Source organism: Sceloporus undulatus, chromosome 2, assembly GCF_019175285.1.
Source record: "Sceloporus undulatus isolate JIND9_A2432 ecotype Alabama chromosome 2, SceUnd_v1.1, whole genome shotgun sequence".
In the NCBI taxonomy this organism is placed as follows: domain Eukaryota; kingdom Metazoa; phylum Chordata; class Lepidosauria; order Squamata; family Phrynosomatidae; genus Sceloporus; species Sceloporus undulatus.
In genome coordinates this window covers 245,592,171-245,615,915 of record NC_056523.1, presented here as the reverse complement: position 1 = coordinate 245,615,915, position 23,745 = coordinate 245,592,171, and positions in this window count along the sequence as shown.

Here is a 23,745-nt window from a genome sequence, read left to right as displayed (position 1 = left end):
CAATTAGAGGTGATTGCGTCAATATCTGATGCAATCTGTGATTAAGAGACCACATTTTCCTTTCTACACTCCTTTAGTTACTGAGTTAATCTAAAGAGGCCCATCTGATGGTGTCCCATGCTTCTGTGGTCTGCTCTGCACCTGTTTAAAACAGGGCACCTTACACCATGGCTCTTATAATGTGGAACAGTCTTTCCTTTGATATCAACCATGTATCTGTTCTGGACAAATGCTGAAGCCTTAAGTATTTTGGAGAACTTGCTTCAATTTATTTGAGCCTTTGCAATGAATTTACAGATGATGTAGATATTTTATACATTGCTTTCTATTGTCCATTTGAATATTGTTGTATACTATTTTCAGATCTTCAGATATAAGTAATTTATAAATAAGCATAACTAATAAATATATAAAATGTATATATCAGGTAGCTTATATGTTGAGTGACTGCTTGTTAATAAAATTTATTTAATGTCTATCTCACCTTTCTCCTTGCAAATTATCAAAGGTGGCTTATTTTCCATGTTATCTACCAAACAGAAAGGCACTAAACTGACCTTCTGCTTCTATGTCAGTGGTCCCCAAACTTTTTAGGGCTACTACCCCCTTTCCTTATGAGCTGCAACCTAGCATACACACAGAGCACATTTTTTAGATATTAGGTCTGCTGTTCTCTGTGTAGTCATGTTGGCCACATGACCATGGTATCATCTCTGACAATACTGGCTCCTTTGGCTTAGTAACATAGAGATCCCTACAATTGGGCAACTAGACAATCTTGTCAAGGCAAAACCTTTACTTTTTCTACTGCAAATTCAAAACATGCAATCTTGGTTGCTACTCCCTGTGCTATTAGTCACCTTGGGAATAGCAGCTAAGCAGCTGGCTGAGCAGTGACCCAGAAGTTTCTTGCTTGTACCAGCCTTGCAGCTGAGGCCAGTGCAGGTGAGAGGCTTCTTGGTTGCTGTTTGACTGACTGCTCAGTTACTGTACCCTTTGTGCCCTGCCATCCTGGGAGCAGCAGCTGAACAGCTGGCTGAGCAGCAACCGAGAAGCGTCTCATCCATGTCAGCCTTGCAGCAAAAGTCAGTGCGGACAAGAGGCTTCTTGGTTGCTGCTCAGGCAGCTGTTCCATTGCTGCTCTCAGGGTGACCAGGTGCAAGGAAGAAACTTCTTTCTAGAGAGGAGTAACTCTCAGTCCTTCATCAAGGCAGAGAAAGGGAGAGCTGGTGTGTTGTAGGGAGTTTACAGAGGCCACATGTTCTATACTGGAGACTGGTGTGGGCCAAAAAGGGAGAGATTTTAACTACAGGAGCCTCTCCAAGACAAAGGACTCTTTCCAAGAATCAAGCAAAGATACTCCTTTTCCACAGACATGTCTTCCCCACACAGCTTCAAGTGTCCACTCTCCCACAAAAAAAATGTTTCTTCTCTCATTCTGATGAAAGAAAGCAGGAGCAGCAGTGCTACTCCAACCTGCTAGCCAAGTCCCAGCAAAGTTCACAAAGCTCAGTCAGAGTCCCAAAGGTGAAAGCTCATTTTTGCCACCACTTCTCCCCAAGCACCATGTACTCTAACTCTTTGCTCTAGTCTGTCCCAAAATGGTGCCACTCTGAGCCACAGAAGTGATGCCCTGTGCCCAAGCCTTGCACAAGTTTTCCAACTGCCACTACCAGCGAAAGACAACAGTAAGGGTGTGAATTCACATGGACAGGCAAAGAGACAGGAGACACTACCACACAAAATGATCAGTGAGGCTGTGTGGCGGTTTTCCAGGGACACTGAAAATAAATTTAATATAATTCTATTCCCACCATAGTCCTAAAGACCACTGGTTCTCCTTGTCTTTCCTGCACACCAATACTTTGACTGAAGCCCCCCCGCCACCCCCTTATTCCCTCACCCCCCTACTGCCCCCTTTCTACCTCCTCCATGAATCCTTCCACTGCCTACTTTGGGAATCATTGTTCTAGGTGCTTGCTTTGCTCTTACCTCCTTCTCCATGCATCTCGATATAATTCACTTCATAGTGTTTGGCTGCTTGCTGGTTTGTTTTCCACTAATAACTTTCCAGAATTCACGAATGTCTTCACAGACCTGATGGAAAGGACTTTGAATATGGAGGACAGAGAGCAGATAAGGAGTGGCTTGCCGCTGGCCCTTTGCTCACCAGGTTGAGGCCGCAGCAACTGCACACTACTCCCCCAACCTGGCCTTTCCAGGCACAAAAAAGAGCAGCAGAAAGATGTTTTTTTTTGAGCCAGGGAAAGAGCACCTTTGCCATGGCAGCAGTATTTTTCCAGTGTTTCTTTGGTGCAGCATGAGTAAATGCTGTGCCACTGAAATGCCACCGATCTGCCATACATGAGGTTGGCCATACAGCTTCCTGGCAGACTGGAGGCGTGATGCTGTCTGAATGCCATGCCCTCAGTCTGCTGGGAAGATGGCTCTTTTTGACCATCTATTTTGCCCCTTAGATCTTTAAAAGTCTAGGTTTGAATTCACCTCTCTCTCTCTCTCTCTCTCCTTTTTTAAAAAGGTGCCTCAATTATATACATGTCTCTCTTCATAAAAGAAATAGGTATACCTATTGTGTTTGGACAATCAAGATAGTTGTACATGAACCCTATTGTTAATCCCAATTGCAATAGATACATTAAATTTGTGGGATTTGTCTATGTGACTCTGCATTAACCAACTGATTGAACTGGCCTAATAATAGTAGTAGAATTCAGGTGATATGTTGGCTTATTTTGATAAGAATATTCCAATTTCTTCACCAATTGGATGGAAGGGTCTGGAAGATAAAAGAAAGCAAATGTGAGGGAAAGTAGAATTGGCTTCATGTATCTTTGCCCCCTATTGCCCCCCCCCCCCCCCCACACACACTAAGAAGAACTTTTTTTGCAAAGAAAACAGGAGCTGCTGTTTTCTTTGATGTAATCGAAGAATTACCTCCTCCTTAACTGAAAAAAGCAAGATGGAGATGGAGATGGAAGGAATGGAATGAAAGCTCCGTACTCACTTGTTGCATTATGGTCCTATCAAATGGGCTGCTTATAGTTATTTAAACCATTTCTATAAATCACTTTTATGTTCCATTGATTATTTCTGAATTAATTATTTCTGAATAAATAGGAGCCCTGTTGGCACACTGGTTAAATGCCTGTACTGCAGCCACTTACTCACAAACTGTAATGTTGAGAGTTCAGTACCAGTCAAGGGTTCAAGCTCGACTCAGGCTTGCATCCTTCTGAAGTCGCTAAAATGAGTACCGAGCTTGTTGGCAGTAACTAGCTTACACTTAGGGGTGCTTAAGTGCACTGATGAGCAGTATAGAAATGTACTTGCTATCGCTTTTTCTTTTGCTAAATTTGTTTGTAATCATGGCCTAAATCCTACTGTCAGTGCCAATGAGAGCAGACTATTAAATCAGTGGCATTTGCCTAAGTATTGGCTCACCAGTCAATGACTGATTTAACTGGTTTGTTGTAGTAGGTAGCAACAAATAGGACTGAGATCATATCCTTCTGTTGATTGTAGTGTAGTTGCCATTAAATCCTTATTCTGGCAGTGATTGCATACTCTGCCTTACTCTTGTGCATGCTAAATTCTGAAAAGCCTGGGCCCAGTGCTTTTCCAGATCAAATTCCAGCCTTCATGGTGGAAACTGCATTTCTTCATGTTTTCCCCCACTCTAGAGGCACAGTGTGCCAAATGGGAAAACCCCTTCAAACTGTGTTTTGTATTCCAAAGATTCTGTTTTGAAAAATGTATTTTTCAATTCCTGACATCAGCAATGGCATCATTTGTCAAGGAACAACAATTTATTATAAGAACAAGAGCAATTTTTTCTTTTTCTAAAAAAACAAAACAAAATTAAATTTTTATTTATGTTTTCAGACTATATTCTGTTGAGAAATTTAGTAAGCATGGACAGTTAAGTGTACCCAAGACAATAGCACCAAAAACAGTGCCCCATTTAGCCAACCTGTTTTTTCTTGTATGTGAACAAGGAAAACACCTAATGTTAATGTTAATTTTCTGGGGGGGGGGGGACAAAAGGTGGAAAGGATCTAGCATAATAATTTTTTGGGTGGGCGGGTTATTATTTGTTATTCTTTGCTGTTTCTTTCTCTCATGAGGTGGATTGTGAGCCTACCATTCAGAAAGATTTCCTCCAGCTTTATCAAGCATTTTAATGTTTAAGAAAGGAAGTCTATTGAGGAGCAAGTATTTTTCAGAATTAAGAACATGGAATCATTGCCTCAAACAAGCAAGGCATATTCATTGTTTTTAGTGCTATTCTCCTGCCATGTTGGTTTTTATTATTTATTTATTTATTTACGGTATTTATACCCTGCCCTTCAGCCCTAAAGGCTCTCAGAGCGGCTTACAATTATTATTTTAATTAGACGGTTCCCTGCCTTCAGGCTTACAATCTAAAAAGACACAGCACAAAAGAAGAAGGGAAAGGTGGAGGGGAAGGGGATCCAGCAGTTCTTCTCTCCCTCTGAGGCCTGGATCAGATGGACTGAAGGGGGGGGGGCTCTTCTTCTTAATTGAGGCCAGGCCCGATAGCACCGGGCCTGTCTTTTCACTCCCTCCAGGCCAGAAGATGGCAGTTGGCAAGGAGGGAGAGCTCTTCTTCTTCAAGTCCAATGGCATTGGGCTTGTCCTTTCACTCCCTCCCAGGCCAGAAGATGGCACATTGCAAGGAGGGAGGGCCTTCTTCTTCAGGCCTGATCTAAAACTTGTTATTTGTATTGGTGTTGTCATGGTACAAAATCAAAACATAGGCTGGCATCCTGTTAGTTAATGCCAACTAGAGTTATTCAGTTGTTGAATGGTGAGTCAACATATGGGTAAATCTCATTGATTCAATGAGTCTATTCCTGTCAGAACTAGCAGCAGAATTTAGGCCATTGTTTCAGAGAAAACACACTCCATACTAATTTTAAGCCCCTTAAATATGACACAAGACATTTTCACTTTCTTTATATCCCCTTGTTCACTGTATCTCTGCATCCATTTTCCTTAGGAAATAAACAAAAAATGCCAGCCCCTTTTTCTTTTATTAATGTGTCCTTTACATAGCCCTTTATGTACACTAACACATTCTCTGACTACAAAAGTAGTGAGGAGGTCACTGCCTGTCCTTTCCCCAGGCCAGGTTGTCCCTTGTGTGCATGGGGAGGGGGAGTGGTTGATTCTGTACACTTTCTCCCCCATCTATGCCCCTAACATGGAAGGCTGGCTACAGTCTTGCTTTTCCCACCTTGCAAAGTCCCCGGAGCTCTAGAGTGTCATGACTATGCACAATAATGAATGACTAGATACTTTGGGGCTGAAAATGCTCACCCTTTGAGGACCTTGGCAAACTTCATCTTTGATTTATGTACTTAGTTTGCATTTTAAATTAACTGAAACTACTACTTCAATTAGTTTGATTAGTTCAGCTAGTTCATTTAAGATCAGACTAATCTATGTCGACGGCTGACTAGGTTTCCTAAAATCAAACTAATTGAAGATTACAAATTTGAAGCAAGGCGCCCACTGACTTTGAATGGAGCAGAGACTGTAGCCTTATATTCAAATTCCTGAGGATCAGATGGAGCAGCAGATGGAGAGAGGACAGTCAACAGCTAGTTTGGACAGGATATGGCAATGGCTGCAAGGAAAGATAAATATTTCTACTTTGTCGTTGTGTGCCTTCAAGTCATTCCTGACTTATGGCAACCCTAAGAGGAACCTATTGTGGGCTTTGTTCAGAGGTGGTTTCCATTGCCTTTCTCTGAGACTGAGAGTGTGATATGTCCAAGGTCACCCAATAGGTTTCCATGGCTGAATGGGGCTTTGAACCCTGGCCTCCAGAGTCATAATCTAGTGTTCAAACCTCTACACCACATTGAAAAGTCAATTGGTGTCCTTTCTCATCTTGGAATATTTACTTTTCATTCTCATGGCAGCAGGCATCAAATGGTAATATGCAGTTAAATTTGAACTGCCTTCATTTTCCCCAACACATAGCATTAATCCAGGGGAGCCACATGTTAGGTATATAAAAGAAATCTGCTGCATTAATAGTTTCATATGGGAATATCTATTTTGCACCTTACATGCCCTGTAAGAGAACTGATTGTAGTTTGCCTTGGAAACCCATGTATTTGTGAAATTTCCAAAATACTTTAGAGAGAGCAAAACATATAAACCATGCATTCAATTGAAAAAGGATAAGTGTACAGTGCGCCCGCGCCATACGCGGGCGTGCCATACGCGGCCTTGGGCATACACGCTCAAGCCGTGGGGCGTGCGCGGGGTGGAAGGGGCGGCGCGTCCCATTCAATTGAATGGACGTGTGCGCCCGTTGCGCCCCAAGCGCGCCCGCGCCGCCGCGCACAAGCCCCATTGTTTCCAATGGGGCTCGAGCATAGGCGGAATTCGCCTTACGCAGAGGGATCCAGAACGGATCCCCCGCATAAGGCGAGGACGGACTGTACTTGATGAATGCACACAAACAAACTTTAGTCAATGGAAACATGCACAGAAAAATGAATTTATTAGAAAGATGTTTTTTGAATATGAATATATTAGAAATAATGTATTTTGAAAATCTGTACAAAAATTTGCAGTAATTTCTATGCGGAGTGGGAGAGGAAATGGAGTCAGAACAGAACAAGAATGCTGGTGAGATCCTGTGAAACACAATGACAACTCGGTGTCATAGCCACCACCACCCACACTGACAATGAGTCTATTCCCATTGCTCTTCATAACAACAAGTATTTGCCACTGTTGCCAATTGTATGGCCTGTTGCTTATCAAGATATTCCTTAATTGTCTCCCTCAGTGCTGCAAATCTTTCACTGTTTACTTGGTCCAGGGGTCCTAAGGGAGGATCCACATGCAACAGATGTGCCTCAAGGGAGATGCTGAGTGATAGTTGCTTGATAGTATATTCCTTATTCAGATAGCAATCAAAGCAAGTGGTAATAATAATGAACATAACATCAATAAATGCAGCTCTTGCTCTTGCTTCCATTTTATTTCACCTGGAAGCTAAGCTACATATAACCCTTGTGGAAACTCCAGCCAGTGGATGTAAACTGCAAGGTGTGTGTGTGTGTGGGGGAGCATGGGGTGGCTGTACTGATGCGTGCATGTTACTACCTAAGGTACACCTGATCCCTCTCATATTTGTTCAGCACTGATTTTTCTGGCCATTTGAGAGGTGAACTGGAACTTTAGGCCTTCACCTGTTTTCTGGTGGGTCTGTTTACTAACTCTGTATTGAATATAGTGGGAGGCAATGGTTAGGCATGGGAAGGTTGGTTCTTTATCAGGTTGATCTGATTTGATTTTATTTCATTGGTGCATAAACGTTAATGTTAGCTTGGTAAAATCAGGTTTATATTTGGTTTACATTAATACTCATTAGGCTGATTTGGTTACATTTGATTGAGATAACTATGTTATATGGTTTAGGATTGGTGAACATGCATAGACACCTTTAAGGTGATGGGTGGTTCCTCAGTCTTATAGGTCAGTGATCTGAAGCCTGTGAGTGGGATAAATGGATCATATATATCTCCCAAATGTCCTCCCTGACCCTAATTGGGCTTCTGAGTAATGGGAAGGATGGCAACTGGAACACAGATGGCAGAAAACTCAAGGTATCTGACAAGACACAATACAGAGGACATCTTTGTACCCATAAGCTGGCAATACATGCAGTGAAAAAAACTCTCTTCTTTGCATGTATTATGCCTGCAAATTTGCATCCAGCTGGACCGTTCAAAGTGACAAGAGGTTTACGTCAGGTACCATTTTCCCTGAATCTAATTCTACAGTCCTCAGTAGTTTGCTGTTATGCTTTTAATGATAACTTCACAGATAACATCACTTAGTGTAATTATAGCAGAAGTTGACAATCAGGTGTCCAGAGACTTTGTGAGTAGGATTATAGTGGATAAGTTTCTATTGGTGAATACTGGCAATGTCGACAAGCTACCAGGACAAGTTAGGAACACAACTTGCCCTCTCCATCCCTGTCCTTCTTGGCTCATCATCTAGGGAGGAGAAGCAGTTAGATCTCAGTTACAATATTTAATTAATGCATCTTTCAGAGAAGGAAGTTTTTCATCTTGTTTAAAAGAAAAGCTTTTCCTGGACACTCGGGACCAAAACAACTATAGACCAGTATCAAAGCTTGCTTTTCTGGGCAAGCTAATCAAGAGTGTATTTGCTTCCCAACTCCAATCTGGAGCACCTGGGGGCTTTGGGGATTGGAGGCACTGTGCTTCAGTGGTTCTGGCCCTAAGTCTCAGGCAGGTTTCAGATGGTGGTGCTTGGAGATAGCAGTTCCTCAAAAAAAGAAGCTGTTATATGACATATCAGAAAATGCCATTCTATCACCAATGCTATTCAATATCTACATGAAACTGCTGGAAGAAATGATAGTAGTAGTAGGATGATGATGATGATGATGATGATGATGATGATGATGATGAAATACCAGTTTTCTACATCCATTCAGAGTTAGTTGTATGACACTATTTGGCATTGGTGATAGTCTAGGGAGGGGGGCTTGTATCCAGCCTCTTCTCTTGATCCCTTCACTCAGTTGTAATTTGTTCTTGATACCTATTTAAACTGTATTTCATACATACACCTGATGTGGAAATGTCAGAAGGTGGCCATAAGACCAAAGGTCAGAAGTTGGCCATGAGGCCAGAGTAATGGTGAAGCCATGGTGAAGAAAAAATATCCTCAAACAAGGACATTTTTAGAAGTTGTAATTAAATTTATTATTATTTATTATTATTAACCTTTATTTATGAAGCGCTGTAAATTTACACAGCGCTGTACATGCAATCTTTTTAGTTAGACGGATTTAGGAGCATCAAGGAAAATTTACCATTTTCTGGACCTGCCTTTGACTAACCAGTGTTTTCTATTAATAACAATAGCAATCTAAAATGTAAAGGAATGTTTTAACATGAATAATTTTTGTTTGGTTCTAATTTAAGGATTTATCTGTTAGAGCTTTTATTTATTTATTTTTTAAAAATGATCTGTTGGGGATTTATGACCACAGTTTAATGACTGACTGAAATATATCTAGTGTTCTCCTGTGATTTGCTATAGTTTTTGTATGCTCTTCCTGTGTAGATTTTCCAAAACTATTATAAATGGTAAAGATAAGGTATAAATTTGCTTCAATTTGAGATTTTTTTTTTTATTTGAATGCTGACATCTGGACCTGCAAATAAACATCTGTCTTCGATTTATTTTGAACCATTCTTAAAGTCTTTTCTTTGGGTGTCAAATTTCAAAATGTAGTTTTGTGTTGCAAAAATAATACATTGTGGCCCAACCTTTTAGCCTTGTAGAGGTTTTCTTTATTTTTCACTTAATAATTAAGAATAATTACAAAATTAGATATTTTTCCATCTGTTGAATACACTGAGTATCATAATTATTTAAATCAAGAAACTTTAACTTTATGAATTAGGTTACCTCTGTTTAGATAAATCTTTCTTGGTTCCTGAGAGAGAAAGAGAGAGGGGGAATAAAAAAGAGAGAGACTAACAATGTGTTGTTTCTATGACTGTTAAAAAAGAAAATCCAATATTGAAATGAAATCCACTACTGACAACACTTAATAGTACTGTAACTTACATTTTGAATTATACAGAGTTTGTATTTCTTTGAGGAAATTTAATTATTCATAGATTCACCTTGTGTGTGTTTTTCTATTAAAATAATAATAGTTGTTGTTGTTGTTGTTGTTGTTGTTGTTGTTGTGTGCCTTCAAGTTATTCCCAACTTGTATGAGAGAATGTGACTTGACCAAGGTCACCCAGTGGTTTTCATGGCTGAATGGGGATTTGAACTGTGGCCTCCAAAGCCATCATCCAACACACAAACCACTATACCACCCTGGCTCTCTAATATGACAATAAATTCATCTGAATGGGTTGGCTCTCAAGATTATATATGAAAGCGATGAGATAAAGTATTTACAGTCTTGACTTCTTTGCGAATGCAAGAGAATACTGGTGAGCAAGTATTACATTTCATAATAAATTAACTTTTTCTCATTAGGCATCTACAATTCCACTTTTTTGCTCACTAAAAGTCAGGGCCAAAACAAACCGGCAGCTTCAATGAGCTTCAAGCCGGCTTGGGGGATTGGCATTTACACACACCACACCTCCATGGGAATAACAGGATGTTATTCAAAAAATGGCTTCTTCATGAACACTTCATCAATGGGAGAGAAGCGGGATGCCTCAATTATATTTTAGAAGCACAATGTGCTATCCCACCTTCACACTTCAGAAACACTTCAGGAACATTTTGACCACAACAAGTGCCTCCATGTGATAAGGTCATAGGACTTCAGAATACCAAATCTATGATATAGATTAAATATTACATCATCCAAATGCAGTTAGCCCATAAAGCACTACCTATATGGTAAAAAGACAAAAACAGAGAAAATAAATCTGAAAGATGGGGTGGCAGATGGTTTGGAGAGGAAAAAAAAAACCTTGAGCATAAAAGGTAAAAACTAGTGACAGGGCAAGCTAAAAGAATACAAAAACATCAGCATGAAGTATCTCAGGTTGATGAGCTGCTTCATATCTTACAGGCTGTGCACAGAACCTGGAAGTCATGCATTAAAATTAACATCATTTCTCATTAGTCAAGGCCTTTTTGATTAATGAGGGGAAATATTTTTTTTAAAGCCTAGCAAAATTACTGACAATATTTTGGCATATGTATACGTGTGGAATGTTACCTATTAGCTTTTACATGATGAATCCAAGGTGACCAGGAGATGTTCTTTTCTTTTTTCTTTTCTTTTTTTACTATAAAATAAGAGTGATGTTTGACTCAGAGCAGTAAATGACCCATTTTCCTGTTCTTCTAACCACAATGCCCATTACATCTTAATCAGCAGTACTCTCTATCCACTACAGGAAGTGTTGCTGATACATGGCCACCCTTTCAGAGTGGCTAGATGGTTGACATGATTCGAGGTCAGCCACGCCAGAAAGTGAAGCCAACTGCAAGTCAGACTCCATGACTTTGTGGAGTAAGGAGTAATGGATTTCAACTGCAGAAGCAGCAGATTGTTTCTCTTTCTTTCTTTCTTTCTTTCTTTCTTTCTTTCTTTCTTTCTAAAAAAGAAGAGATAAACACTGACTCCCCATCACCTTGTATTCTTAAGGGAAGTGCAAAGGAGTAATGTAACTAGCAAACTAAGGAGCAATGCTACACATTACATTTTAAAGATAAAAATATTAACATTATTGAGTTTCTCTTCAGATTCTTGGACATATGCTCCTTAAAAAAAACTTTAAAAATAATGTTCCATCAAGCTCTGATAATGCAAAGACTGTTTCTCTTTTCCTCCATATACAAGAGAGATTCCTGGATTACTCATACGACAGTTTGTTGGTGATATTTTGTCACAATCTATCCATATCCTTTTTCTCTGTGTTTACTTTGTCCCCCTTTTCTACCCAGCATTGTTTCTAGGTTTCATCTATAATAACCTCCTCACAGCTCAAATTCAGCACAGGTTTTGTTGCCTTTCCCATTCCCTGCTTCTTGATTACCTAAACCATGCATCTCAGGAAGTTACTCTCATTGGAACACCTGTTACCAGTGGCATTTGGTGGCTCCCACATCAGTGAGATTGTGAATCTTGTTTAGCTCCTTTAAAATTTAGACAAAAAGCTGAGATTGTCTTAACGGTAGCTGATGACTCCCATGTTGATGGACTCATCAATGTGCTCTATGTGCACTCAGAACTTTAAAGGTGATATATACGGTGGTGAATGTATTGTACAGAGTTCAGTACCTTGGGTTGAGACTACAACACAGAGCAGACTCACAACCCCATTAGCTTGGAAGCCACCAGCCACCATTGTATCAGCCACCCATTTGCATGGAAGCCACCACCCATCACTGTATATCATTCTTGAAGGAAGCAACAAGTAATTTTAGCAATTTTATTTCTGCTGTGTGAAAATCTTTGAAAACTACCAAGTTTTTAAAAACTATTCATGGTTTGGGATTTATTATATGCAAAACTCTCACATGGCTTTTTGTTGTTGAACAGAGAACAGCATTTTTCTGCTGAAAAATATTTTTGCATAGAAATAGTGTTTTGAGTACTTATTCTGTGCAAAATCTGCATGCATTTCCTTTTGGGACAGAAAACATTTTCTGCACAGGAAATGGCATTTTAAACAAGGAAAACTTGGTAGCTACACACACACACACACACAAGAAGCAAGCTTGTGCAATCTTAAGTCCCAAATTTTAGATCTTCTTGTTAGTCTAGGATTAGCTTCATGAGGCTTTCCTCACATTCAAGAAACCAAGTGTCTAGATATTTTCCAAATATTTCCCCATTCACACCTTACAGACATATACAGTGCTTGTGCTCATCCAGTGACTAAGGTAACAATGGCCTGATACAGACAGGTACAAAGTGGCATACCACTGTGGATTCTAGGGTTCCAGACCATGTGGTAACCACACTGTCCGGAACCCTAAAACGTGTGGACGCCATCATCATGGCGGCCACCATGATGACGTGTGCGATGTGCAACATCTGCACATCCACAACAAGAAGCGATATTGCAAGAAGGAGCTGCATTTTGGAGCTCCTTCCTAGAGGAGATCATTCCTGTGGCAACCACACTGTCACAGAAACAATCCTGAGGAGAAAGGGGTCACCCCTTTCTCCTCTGTAGGACCGGGGTGTCTGGGGGCATGAAGCCCCAAGGATACCTCTTTTCTGGACCATGGAGAAGCGGCATTTTGCCGCTTCTCTGTGGCCCAGAAAACACCGTTTTGGGGGCACAGGGCTGCTGGTGAGGTCTCAGCAGCCATAAAGGTCCAAAACACACTGCAGAAATAACCCAGTTTGAGACTGCTTTAACTGCTCTGGCCCAATCTAAGGAATTCTGGGGACTGTAGTTTTGTGAGACATTTAGCCTTCTGTGTCAGAGGGCTCTGGTGCCACAATAAACTACATTTCCCAGGATTCCTTAACTTTGAGCCAGGGCAGTTCAAGTAGTCTCAAACTGGATTATTTCTGCAGAATGTTTTGGACCAGAGTAGGTTCTTCACTAAGCAACCACATGTAAATATTGTGCAGAACAAATTCCCAAGTACAGCTTTTTTTTTGTTCAGAGAACAACCATTTCTGCATAAGAATTAGTATTTCTGTACTGAAATATTATTTTCCATGTCAAAAATATTGCACAAAATGCCACAAAAACAACCACATGCAAAATTTGCACAGAAGACGTTCTACATTGTGAATAGAATAATAGAGTCATAGAGTCGGAAGGGACCACATGGAGCATCCAATCCTAAGCCTTGCTATACAGGAATACACAATTAATATACTTCAAAAACTGTGATTTTCAAAGACTTTCTCAAATTGAGAAGAAAACTGCTGATATCACAATGGTCCCTCCACATTCGCTAGGGTTAGGGGTGAAGGACCCACATTAATGTGGAAAAACTACAATTAAAAAAACCCCTATTCTTTTTAGCTGAGAAAACATCTCTCTAGGAATCTGCAGGTTCTCCAGTGTGAGTCTATGGTCAATATCTGCAAGAAGCTGACACAGTCTCATGCTGGAGGACCTACAAATGCCCAGAGAACTGTTTTCCCTAGGAACTTCTAGGTCCTCCAGCACAACACTATGGCCAATTTCTGGCAGAGTTGTACTGGAAGACCTAGAGATTCCTAGAGAGAACATTTTAAACAAAACCACAAAAAATCAGACCCACAAAGCCACAAATGTGGAGGGCCAACTGCACTCATTGGCGGGTTACAGATGGGCAGGAGAAGACGTCTTGGAGGTGTATTCTGCTGAATGCGGAGCCTCCAGACGGCCCGCCCCGGGGGCGTGCTTCAGATGTTGGGGCTTCCACACGGGGGGCAATGAAGATGCCTCACCTGGGTCCGTTTCGGACCCATAGCTTCCATACCGCCGCCTCGGAGGACGCTGCAAAAAAAGAAGCAGCTTCCGCACGGGCGGCCCAAACCGCGGCTTTTTTTTCTTTTGCCAGCTGGCGGATGCGCAGCTGCGCAGCTGCAGCTCTCAGCAGCGGCGGCAGAAAGGCTATGGGCACATTTAAAGAACAATGGTGGTCTCCTGCCAGCTGGTGATCAGCTGGTGTTGGCATCCTTGTCCGCTTGCACTTTGCCAGTGTCAGCAGCATCATGGATGCCTCCTCTCCTTTGGTCCCCGCGCTCCTGCTGAATCTGCAATGCGCAGCCACAGCTGTCTCCGCTGCCACCGCTGTCCCCCTGCCATCCCCCATCACCTCCCTTGTACATATGTAAATATTTACAGTTTTAGCGTTTTTTTATTGTTGGTGAAAATGGCACAGGAATGTGTTTAGGGGTTCACTTTAAAGTCCAAACTTTCCAAGCAGCACATGCGTACATGTTGCTCTAGGGTTAGGGTTAGGGTTAGGGTTAGGGTTACGAGTCTTAAAATGCGCTGCAGCTGTGCTGCAGCTTCCACACCTGCGTGGCAGCGGACACTGCAATTAAAGCCTGACTGCAAACTGCGCATGTTCCAAGACCCCAACTCATTATGCGATGCAGCAGAAACGGAGCTTTTAAATGGGCAACTTAAATTAGCGGCGTAGCAATTCTGGTGTACCGGTGCAGCAGCTCTCATGGCTTCTTCCACTTCTCGATATGTGTCAGCATTCAGGTAGGACTGCTCCAGTTTCTGCAAAATGTTTGGCTGGGACCATATAGCTATCAGGTCAGCCGTCTCAGTATGAGATCAAGACGTCCCCCTGCCTTTTTTTCGGGGTGCTGCTGGATGGCTGAGCCATCCTGCCTGGTGGCAAAGGGGAGCCGCCACACAGCTGTGCCAGGAGCAGCCGAACTGTGCCCGTTCCCAGGTGAAAATGGCGCAGGAATGTGTGTAGGGGGTCACTTTAAATTCCAAACTTTCCCTTATCACTTTCTACAACCAAAACATCCGCCGGCAAAACTTACAACTTCCCGCGGTTCTAGCAACGCATGCGCACAAGTGGCTCTAGGGTTAGGGTTACGAGACTTAAAATGCGCCGCAGCTGTGCCGCAGCTTCCACAGCTGCATGGCAGCGGACGTTGCAATTAAAGCTTGACTGCAAACCACACATGTCCCGGACCCCGACCCATTATGCGACGCAGCTGACACGGAGCTTTTAAACCGGCAACTTATATTTGCGGCGTAGCAATTCTGACGTATCGGTGCAGCAGCTTACAGACGGAGCTGCGCACGTACGCATCAAACAGAAAAAAAGCGGAAAAAAGCAGCACCTTTTTAATGCCGCTTCTTCCCGCTTGAGGCGTGCGGGGGGCGTGTTCATGACGGCATTCAGGTAAGGGCCGTCTGAAGGCTCTACCTTCATGACGTCATGAATACACCCCTTTTTGCCCGTCTGTAACCTGCCATTGCTACCTTTAAGAAAAAAACTTAGGAAAGAATTAGATCCCTAATAAAAAACAAGAATGTGGTCAAAGGAAATGTTTCCCTAGGGCCTCATTCCCACTACTGTTTATAGTGGATCATGATTCGATACAATCCGGTTTAAACAAGCATGGTTCCCACTTATTCCAAATCACTGAAGTGATTCGGAAAGGTGGGGCATGCTTTTAGCCCATTTAACCTGCATCAAAATACCCCTTTTTCAGGTTCTTTTGGATTGAATTGATTTATTTTCAAATAAATTGATTCAGCCCAAATATGAACCAGGCGGATTCGAATCCACCCCCAGCCTGCCTTCGCTGCCCCCAGCTACCTTCTGCTGCCTCCTACCTGTTAAGTGCTCCAGCCACTCCAGAGACTGAGAAGGCCAGTGGCAGAGAAAGCAGGCCGGGCAGTGGGGAAGGGTCCTCCAGTGCAAGCCCCATTCTTCTGCCGTTCAAGGGGCTCAAGGGAAGGCCGCCTGAGTGTGTTCGTCCTCCTCCTCCTCCTGATGTTGGTCCTGGACTCCTTCCGGAGGTCTTGAGGGCAGCTGTAACTGTCTGTCCTATCATCCCTAAGCACTGGGGAGCTTCGGACCAGAGTGAAGAAGCGATGGATGGGCGTTGTCATAAGCGTGGGCCTTCCCCTGGTGCCACATGCTGACAATGATGCCCATTCATAATTCCCTCACTCCAACCCAAAGGTCCCAGGCAGCAGGGGATGATGGGACAGGCAGTCCCAGTTGCCCCCTATGCCCCCGGAAGGAACCCAGCACCAACACCAAGAGGAGGAGGAAGAGGAACGCACTCGGGCTTCTTTCCCTTGGGCCCCTTGGATGGCAGAAGAACGGGGCTTTCAATGGAGAGCCCTTTTCCACCACTGGCCTGCCTCTCCTCTGCCCATTCTGGCACAAACTTAGTGGAAACCATGCTCACTGCTGAACCAGTTTCTGGACTGAATCCAGGAATCGGTCCAGCAGTGATTTACCGGTAAGTAGGAATGAGGCCCAGGAGTGAACACTTCAGCAATCCCTTAATGCTTGTTATCATGCCAGGAGTATATTGCCCATTTTGATATTAAAAATGCAATTTGAGGTATAATCTTAAATAACCAATACTTTGCTGTGTGTTGAGATGATCAACATTTTAAGAAGCATATGATGTGAAGCCTCGAGAAAATGGGGATGGATGAGGGCATGCTTAGTTTGTTGGCTTAGAAGGTGAAGAAAAGGAAGGCACATACTTTAAGACAATTCACTGTTTTCTTTATGTTCTCATTTAATGTCTTTACACTTTCCATGCATTGACTTTGAAAAGGCAGTTCTGTGGATCATTGTATTCTTGATATTTATGCAGTTCAAAGTAAATTCCCATTTTACTCAGTGTCAATATGCTCAGATCTTTTGTTTGAACTGGATATTGGTACAGCATAGCAGCAAAAGAATGAATTCTAAAACAATCCTGTTGAAATGACTGCAAGAAATACACATAAGGGAAGGACACCCAGAATGGAGAAGTATAAATACTATATTGTCATACATATACTGTGAACTAAGAGCAATGCTAAAAAGAGATGAAAGTAGCATGAAACTCAGAGGACTCAACAAAGCCATACATCCACTTGTGCATGTCTTCATCTAATATATTTTGCATTATTGGGGGCAGTGATATAAAACAAAAGTAAAGGTGAAAGTTATAACTAATGAATTTGCCATTTTCTTTCCTGTATTGGCTTGCTGAATTAACTATCCTGCGCAGAGGTTTGGCATATCCAGTGCTCGATTCTGTGTCAAAACCCTTCCAGGTGTTAGGAAAAGTTATACTTTGTATCCCATTTTGGCTGTTTTTCTTCCCGTCTTCTTGCTCTCTCTGTGCATGTAAAAGGTCACTGTCTTTTTGTAAAGTTCTATTTCTGTTGATAGTTCAGTGAATAAGTGTATAATATATCGTTACAGATATGAATGACCCTATATTAGCTATAAGAACTTTTTTTCCTGTTGTCTCATGGAAATAATACATTGAGTGGTGCAGTGAGTGGGACTTTCTACCACTACTCTTTTTTATGCCATTCAGTATTCATAATCTGTCTCTGTAGCATCTTTTTCTCTCTTCCTCTCTAACATCCTTTTTTCCTTCTCTCCTCCTCCTCCTCCTCCTCCTCCTCTCCTCCTCCTCTTTTCCTTTTGGGAAAGACAGAAAGAGATAGTTATTTTTGCCAGAGATCTGAACTGATCACTTGGAGAGTACCTGGTAAATTACAAGAAGGACTAATGAATTTGGCATAATACGTCTGAAGTGATTTAGTATGTCATTTTGAGACCTTTGTGTGAAACATATTTTAAAATTAAAAAAATGACTTCAGAAGTTAATAAACAATAAGTTCTTTTCATCTGTAATACTTCTGTCGTGAACAGGGAAGGTTGCAAACTTTTTCTAGTATGAACTGCTTTCCATGATAGGAATAATGAAGCAAACAAGAGCATTCTCTCTTCACATAAACTGTCTCATTCTTTCCCCCCCCCTTATCTTTCTGATGATTTATTGGGACAGTTCCAGTGAAATGAATTACCAGGATTGGTCAGTAAATAATAGCTATTAAAACTTTTTTTTTAAAAAAAAGCAAAAACAGCAGCAAAATTTACAGCTGTTGTAAATTAGCACCCTGCTCCAAGTTACTAGTCTGAAACTGAGTTGCGTTAATCCCCCTTTAAGAATTTAACACGCCTTCAAACATTATGCTGTTGTGTGAAAAAATAAAATTATAGTCACTTTTGGTTTTTCAGTAAAAGTCAACATGCAAGGCAATACAGGCTGCAGATTTGCATTCCTGAATCTTGATTTGGATTCCTGGTTCAGATTAGAACATGTTAAGGCTGCATCTACACTGCAGAATTAATGCAGTTTGACACCACTTTAACTGTCATGGCAAATTGCTGTGGAATGCTGGGATTTGTAGTAGCCTTCTCTGTCAGAGAGCTCTGGTGCCAGAGCAAACTAGAAACTCCCAGAGTAATATACGATGAACCAATGGCAGTTAAAGTGGCTTCAAACTGCATTAATTCTGCAGTGTGGCAGCAGCCTAGGTCTGGTTTAATCGGTTGAACCAGCTCTGAATAATTGAATCAGGCTCTGAACCAAACTGGGAGCCCATACACAGCAATCCTAAAGGAAACAAATTCAGTTTTTTAAAAAGAAAAATGTATAAGGGAGCAAAACTGCCAGGATCACCCCCCCATCCCATTTTTGACTTCAGATTATATGGGGGTGGGGAAATAAAATATATTTTGTGGAACTTATGGAAAGAAGATTTCCCTTTAAAAAAAAAAAAGACCTAATGTAGTTTTGCTCACAGTTGGGGATGGGGGTGGGGATGGAATTTAGCTCAAAGATTTGAATATGAAAGAGGGCAAACACACATTAAGCTAGTACATTGTTTTTATTGAACAAATATTTAAAGACTTTGAGACACAATCCTAAGATTTTTTTTTCTTTTTAAAAGATAGTCATACATAAAACCTCCTTATTCAGAAGACTTCCCTTCCCACCCCACCCCCTTGGTTCAAACTTTGGTTCAAACATATCCTTCCATTGTAGATACAAGGCAATGTGAAGATGAAGTTTCCAAACTCCACTAGCAGTTCAGGTGAAGAGAAAGAGTGTGAGGAAAACTAATCGCAGGTGTGAGAAACAAACTCCATTTGTTGCCAAGACTACCTTAAAGGATCCTTGTTCTGCGCTTTGAAGGAGAATTTCTTTCATAGCTACAGTCAGCACAATAAACAATTGGCACTGCTTTTGTCAAGGCTGCTTATCTCTTGCACCAGCCACTTAATTCTTTTAAATACTGAAACTGGGCTCCTTCTTCTCAGCCTGGGAAGAGGCAAAATCTGACTATGAACCTATTGTTTTCTCTGAGGATCAAAAGAGGTAGCGGAGTTTTTATAACTGATGGCAGCAGCTTTGTCTTAATTTAGCAGCTGCAATATTGTGCCTTGAAAAGGCAAGGCACTGGCCCACACCAGCAAAAACTAATCTCTTACGTAATACTATTTGGGGGAATAAATCTCTTTGCAAATGAACTATGTAGCTCTTTATATTTGCTTGTACACAGGCAAACAGACAAATGCAAGCCTACATATCTCCCCCAGTATGGTATTTGTTTTTATGTAGAGACCAGCCCCATCACATATTGATGATTAAATTATTCGCTTCGATGATTGCGCTGTCAAGTATGTTAGTTTTGATTCCTAGCACTATAGTATTAGGAGGACAGTTAAGCAGGAGGGTTAAGTGCAGCCATAACTTTATATAAAGAGATATAGTGTGTAAGTTCAACAGCTTGGCATAACTCTAATGTATGATGCCAAGTCTAAAAGCAGGCATAGAATCATAGAATCTTAGAGTTGGAAGAGACCACAAGGGCCATCCAGTCCAACCCCTGCCAGGCATGAACTCACAACCAAAGCAGCCCCGACAGATAGCTATCCAGCCTCTGTTTAAAAAAACTCCAAAGAAGGAGACTCCACCATAATCAAAGCCAGTTGGCATTACTTCTTTGGCACCAGGGTTGGTCCTTCCATTAGTCAGACTCAGGCAACAGCAGTGCTTAGAAATATTACTGGTTAAGATCACAAGTCTCAGAATCCCCAAGGCAGCAGTGTTCTTGATCTGGAAGCTGTAGCTGCAAACTTTTCCCAAACTCTGACTAATAGCTTTCAGCAGCAGATAATCTTGTGGAAACAACAGTGGCAACCTTCTGGGTGATCCTTCTGAACTCCTGTTGCAGGACAGAGCTACATATGCCATCCAAAGTGTCCTGTGTCTGTTTTTTCATAAGCTGTGCAGGACTGTAAAAGTAAAGTTTGGAGGATGCTCAGGATGCCAAAATGCCAAAAAGGCATTTCCATTTTGTACACTCTTTCCCTTGAGCTGCTGATGGAATGTTGAAGCTTCATCTTCATGCCACATATTTGTAAGGGAGAGATATTTTTGTACCAAATGCCAGGGAGTAGCCTGAGGTCTGATTCTAATTTGGGGGGGCGGGGGGCAGAATAGTATTTCTTAATGTGAAATAATGCAGGAGGCGGGGGAGTACCACCAATATAAAAAGTGAATTTTCACTGTTGGGGGGGGGGGGGAATTGCAGAAAAGGCAATCCATTCCTATCTGTCTCATTCTTTTGGCCAGAAAACCTTTAGGGCAAGAGTGAAGAATCTCTTTCCACTCAACGGTTAAATTCATTTTCAGACAAACTCTCAGCACCAAAGATAAAAGGGATGAGACAATAAATGCTTATATATTTTATCTCCCATTGCCAGTAATTAAGCCTTAGGAGGGGCAGTGGCATCACTAGGGTGTGGACTGCAGCAGGTGACAGCCCAGAAGAGGGGTGACACCCAGCTAAATGAACCCCACCACCACCGCCATGCGCTGATTTACTTGTGAATAAACAGGCACAGAGCAGAGAGGGAGAGTGCCCAGAGCATCCTCCCTCCCTGTCACATGCTGATTTACTCAGGAGTAAAATGGTGCACAGCAGCAAGGTGAGGGGTGTGGCCTTTGGGCTCCTCCTTCTCAAGCCCCCCCCCCCCCGCACCAGGTGATACCCAGTGACCCAGTACAGGAATGCCACAGAGGAGAGGTATTTTATTCTTTTGGAGTGTGTATGTGTGTGTGTTCACGTGTGTGACCTATACAAAAGAGAGGGAATCACCAAACTATGATGTCCAAAAGTTTGCAGCCAGAGTCCTCACAAGACCTGGGTACAGGAACATATAACTCCCTTGCTGAAACAGCTTCATAGACAACCACTTTGTTTCTGGGCACAATTCAAAAGGCCTAGGAAGCTCTATACATGTAAAGGCCAGACTGTCTAAAAGATTAGGAATACATCTACACTGTAGAAATAGTGCAGCTTGATACCACTTTAACTGTCATGGCTCCATTCTACAGAATCCTTGGATTTGTAGTTTTGTGAGACACAAGACCTCATTGGCAGAGAAGTCTAAAGACCATGTAAAACTAGAATTTCCAGACAGCATTATTTCAACAATGTAGACACACCCTTTATCTCCCTATATGAGTTGCTTAAGAGGGTGCTATATGTAAAGTGTCGTCATCACTTACGCCCAACTCTGATTGCAGAGTACCTTGGAATCTGATTTCTGATACCATTACAATAGACACGGTCATTTAAAACATGCTTTCTCTCTTCATGATCATTGGCCAAACCAACAAAAACAAAAACCAAAAAAATGCATTTTTCTAAGCAGACAATTAAATTATGGATTCTTTTGCTTTGCTGAAGTGAATGCACATCAGAGTGGGTCCATAAGATAAAAACTCTGACCAATAAAAGAGTGTTCAGGTGAAATTATTACATACACATATATTTTCAACTTTGTACTATCCATTATGGCCAATGGTTATATTTTTCTCACCTTGATTTTATCTAATAATCTTTAAAATCTACAGGAGAATTCCCAAGTGTAGGAAAAGAGAGGGGGTGAGAAATAATTATATTCTTCTATGCTTAATGTTTCTATTGGATATGAATGGCTTTTCCCACTGATCGCTAGCTTTCTGTTCAGTGAAAGATCCAAGTTATTGTACTTCAAAAATAATTTCCATGCAGCCAAGTCAAAGATTTTATTGTGGGATTTTCAAGTACCATCCAAGATTTAGAATTTAACATAGGAAAGGAAAGGCCTGGGTGGTAAATGTGTTTTTTCTTTCCTTTCCTTTTAAAAATATCCCACACTTGCACAGAACCTGTTTTTACAGGCTCTACACACGTCTCACTTTTTAGTTACACAATGTGACAAAATAAGGTAGCTATTTCAGAAATAACATAGCTAGGTTCCAGCATTCCAATAAAGTCTAAAGGGAAGTGAAAGATGAGTTTGGACTTCTGATCAATGGATCCTATTAAGTTAGTTGATTTGCCCTGGAGTAAATGGATTGTGCCTTTAGCTATGTCTGTACTAGTGGGTTGTACACCCAAATTGCATATCAACCTTGGGCAATCAGTTACTTGCATATGAAATGCATGAGTAGCACCCGTAGTAGAGACAAGAATGCAAAGACAATCATTGCCATGTTTTTACTGTGGGTATCTGTACCTTGGAAAGAACAGTGTTGCTGCTGGCTAATTCTCTGGAACATTCTTTCACAGGCTAATCTGAAGCAATTCCGATCCATCCATTGGCACACCCATCTTCTTTATTTAGTGTCTACCATTACATTTTGACTGCAATTTGGAGATGGGTTGTTTGTTTTTTGGTTTTTTTGGAAGACAACATCCCCAATTGCCCAGCAAGCATGCTGGCTGGGCAAATCTGAGAGCTGTGGTCCAAAATAAATATTTTTTCATAACTTGTGACTCTTAAGTAAGTAATGGCCAAGTGATCCAAGTCTCCAGTAAAGTTACCTTATCACATGAGTTAGTAGCAACATTAAGAAATTATGTCCAGCACTTTTCTCATTTTCTGCCCTACTCATATTATATAGTACTATCTATCTATGGTAGATTGGCAAGTAATGTGTCACATAATGACACAGACTTAATTCATATAGGATAAAATAGCTAGAGTTTTTGCTATTAAATTGCATATAAAAATATGTGTGGAAAGACTGGGCACCTAACTGCAGAAACCCTAGGTGACAAAGGCCTCAGTGTCATGAGGCTGTAAGAAAAGTGGAAATCATAATGAATTCTGGATCTTGTATAATGTGAAATATAAAAGTGATAATGTCACAAAGGCTGTTAGGAGTGCAGGGAGGGGGGGACCCCAAATACTAAGGAATGTAATTGTACTGCTGGATTTTCTTGTAGGTTTGTACATCAGCTGAATCTGGAGAAAACATCTTACAAATGGGAAAGCAAAATGAGACATAGGGATCCCTTCAATTTTCATATTTAAACGGATAAATGAAGTTCCAAAGATGTCCTGGCAAGCTGAAACCCAACATGTCATGCAGAGGTTCTTGATATGACATGTAATGTGTGAGAGCAGTGCTGTTTGTCTGTCTGTTTGTTTAAAAGTATTTTTAGCCTTTTCCCCCCAGGGCTACATTCTCAGAAAGCAGCATATGAATAAAATCAGGATGAGATACAGATGTTACAGCCACAGTACAACACATACAAAATACTTCATAAATGTTCTTTTGACACACAAGCCAATTCCGAATTCTATGGAAAGCAGTTTTACAAAAAAAGGTATACTAAATGAATG